This window comes from Dermacentor andersoni, chromosome 6 (genome assembly GCF_023375885.2).
Source record: "Dermacentor andersoni chromosome 6, qqDerAnde1_hic_scaffold, whole genome shotgun sequence".
NCBI lineage: Eukaryota > Metazoa > Arthropoda > Arachnida > Ixodida > Ixodidae > Dermacentor > Dermacentor andersoni.
In genome coordinates, this window is record NC_092819.1 from 134,749,372 (window position 1) to 134,752,928 (window position 3,557).

The 3,557-nt window shown below is 49.1% G+C and overlaps 1 pseudogene; it reads left to right on the forward strand.

Annotated features, from left to right (window-relative positions):
* The first annotated feature begins 1,572 nt into the window (after positions 1 to 1,572).
* Positions 1,573 to 1,753, forward strand: LOC126523789 (U2 spliceosomal RNA; annotated as a pseudogene).
* The last annotated feature ends 1,804 nt before the right edge of the window (positions 1,754 to 3,557 follow it).

The window sequence follows — 3,557 nt, forward strand, 5'->3', positions numbered from 1 at the left end:
TTTGGAATACCTGGTTTTCTTTAACGTGCACCTAAATCTAAGTACACTGGTGTTTTCGCATTTCGCCCCCATCGAAATGCGGCCGCCGTGGCCGGGATTCGATCCCGTGACCTCGTGCCCAGCAGCCCAACACCATAGCCACTGAGCAACCACGGCGGGTAGTAGTTTCATAGGAAGGCTCGTATTGTGAACGTCAATTTCGCGTTGCGTAACGCTGGGCTGGGCCGCCATTGCATAAATTTTGCTCCATAATTTGTGGTGCGACGAGGCCCACGAATCACGCTAATGAGCGGCCATATGTAATGGTGGCAAAGGGGTATGCGTATCGCCTCATTGTCCCTGTTGTTTGAGGCCATCAAATTTTTTTGTTCATAACTCATGCTAATAACGTTTCCATGGCTCTTCGGGTGGTTGATACCACCCGAAGAGCGACCTAGTTGATCGCGAATGGTCGCAGATGATCGCAGATGATCGCAGATGGCCACAGATGGTCGCTTTTCTTCAAAAGCGACTATTTTGGCCTACACTCGGTAGCCCGGTATCTTCCAGTAAAGAACGGCACGCGTTTTATCAGCATAGAACAGTTTACACCCTTTGGAGTGCCCCGTGTGATAACGCGCGTGCCGTTCGTTACTGGAAAGTTCCGGGCTCGCAGCGTTAAAGAAAGGAAACGCATCAAGGCAGATAACGATTATTGTTGTGTGGCAGAAGGGGCAAGCCAAAGGGTGTAACTTTGCCTAAGAGTGTAGTCGCTCGCTTCTCAATTTTATAGCCGCGCGACCGTGGTCGTAAAACTGCTAAAGCGGCGCGCCGAGAGTTATGTTAGCGTATGTTTTCATCCGGCGTCCTTCTACGTCGCACAAAATACAAAGTCCGCGCCACCACGGCAGACTACAGGAATGTGATTGGTGTCTTGCCTCGTGATGCTGGGGCACGGCTGTCTCAGCAACCTGTCGAATGTACGCGGTTGCATTCGCAGCACGCTAAATAGCAGCGAACGAATTCTCGAAAAGAATGCACCGATTCATACGCAAGGCGGACTAGAAATTGCAACTTATTCTCGACAATACTGCTCGCCATGCGCGCGGAGTTCGGGCAGCAGACGGCTAGCGTGGCCGGCCACTTATCGCGAACGGAGGCACGGACGCACGCACTAGCGTCACTTTTTCTTCGGAAGCTTCTGCGCTGCCACAGCTGCCACCACTGCCGAGCACATCACCACCCTGACGACGTCTTTCTCTTTGCTCGAATCAATATCCATGGCTGTTGCCAGAACGCGAAGCCAACGAAGTGCGCACAAATTGCGTAAATCTCTACAGAGTTCTCGCTGAGAACAATATTCTTTGGGAACATGACTTGTGGGTGGAGTTCAGCCGGGCTTGCCGGTGGGAGCATTTGTTTGCATTCAGTCGCTTTTTGGTCACCAGTCGCAAATGGTCGCGCGACCTCTTCAAGTCGCCGGTGTGACAGAGCCTTTACGGGACCGCCACTATACGGGAATGCGGAAGGCAAGGAAAAGAGATTGGCAAGCGCTTGGAACGCCGACAAAGACAGGGCGGTGCGAACGGAGACATGGCCGAGGCGCGTCAAAGTGTAGTACCTGTTCTTAATTCGCTTAATGAGTGATACGGGTTCTATTAGGACCGAAAATGTTAAGCTTAATTTTGCAAGTTGTCGGAGTGCTTAAAGCCTGCTTCACATCCACCTCCGGTCAACCCGGCATTGCACAATATTCAGGATCAGCCCACGTATGAGAATTTCTAGATCTACACGGCTCAATGAACGCAGGCAATGTTTTTTAGAAGATAGCCACATATAGCTTTCCTGTAAATAATGTACCCGACGCGGTGCGTGCAAGCAGTGAAGGAAACAAGAAATAGCACCGCCGGCGCTTGCGGATACTTGTGGCGCCCGCAACACTGTGGGTGATATTCGGCCCCTTCTCAGCCAGACCAGAAGGGCTGATTCACTTGCGTTTCGCGAGATATCGATAACGCGTCATGCACTCTTAGAGAAATGTACACCCTTTGGGGTGTATATTTCCCACACAACAATAATCCTCATCTGCCTTGCTTGCGTTTCCTTTCTTGAAAACGCAGCGCTGGCTAATTTCTTGCCGAGAATGCTCTGCCATGCTGATAACGCGGATGTCGTTCGTGACTCGGAAGTACCGGGCTCGCAGCGATTAGGAAACGAAATGCGGGCAACACAGATGGCGATTATTGTTGTGTGGAAAGATACGACCCAAGGGGTGTAATTTCGCTTAAGAATGTAGAACGTGCACTCAGCACCACTGGTAGGTCGCGTATGTTGTCTCAAGGTACAAAATAACCGCGTTGGCACCAATATGCGATGAATCAGTCTGTTTCCCTGTGACACGCATCTTAATGCATTGGACGACTGCTTGTGCGCAGTAGACAGCGGAACTGAGAAGCGTATTTGACGAAATAATCGTTCGCTTTGAGCTAGCTGCTTTATTTTGATTGAGGAGAAAACTGTTTTCCTTTACCAAGAGCGTTAGGTTCACTGTTTATACATTAAACTTTCTTAGGCGAAACGTCAAATTTTCGTCGCGTTACGAATGCAAATCGAGGCCAACAGCGCCATTTTGTAAGCGTCGCGCCTGCGTTACGCCTCAAAGAAATTATCGGAATGTCCAGAATAGAGCTCCAGCAAGAGCTGTTTATTCTTCGTTCGGGGAAATTTGACGGCGTCTTTCGTCGTGGCGGGGTTGCCATGCGCGAATACTGGCGTTCAATCACATACGCTATGACTATATTGACACGTGCACTTATTGAACTCTTTTTCCAAAGACTTTACGCGCTAACTTTGTTATCGCTGAGTGCAAGACGTGTCTGGATGATTTGGAACTCGCTCGTATGTTATCGTTGCGTCTATCTGTTGTGTATGTTCTCTCCATGTTCGTGTAATCAGATTCTATGGACGACACAAATCGTGTAGTACAATCTGGAACGCACGCGGGCACCAGCGATTAGCTGAACGCTCGACGATTCACATAAAAAAGCCGACGCGCTGGACCCGCAGAATTAGATTTCGACAATCGCCTACTACGCTTGCCGCTGTCGTGCTTTGAGTGTAGCCTATTTTCCTGGGCAGATGTTCGCCTAAGGAACAATAAGTTTAGAGACTCACAGTTTTACAGCGAAGCTGTTAACCTCTAGTTGACTGAGATTTCTCGCGACGTACGTCCTCACGAATAAAAAAAAAGTCAGCGATTAAAAAAAAAAAGATAACCTTCGGCGATAGAAGTGAAAACTGCATACAATCTTTGGTATGACGCATACAACAGACAGCATTCTTCAATAACGAAAAAGCAAAACACGCGCATCCAAACCACATCATTGACGATAAGGCGCTCGTGATAACAACGCGAAGCACGTAGCGCTTCCCTCTTATGTATCCTGGTAAACATTACTGTTGCACAACTTGCCATCGCTGCGGCGTCTTGCGGCGTGGGGAGTGACGTCACTAGCCTTTCATATATAAAAGAGCCAGCGTAGGAACTGATGTCATTGTTATTGCAACACGCTATGGGT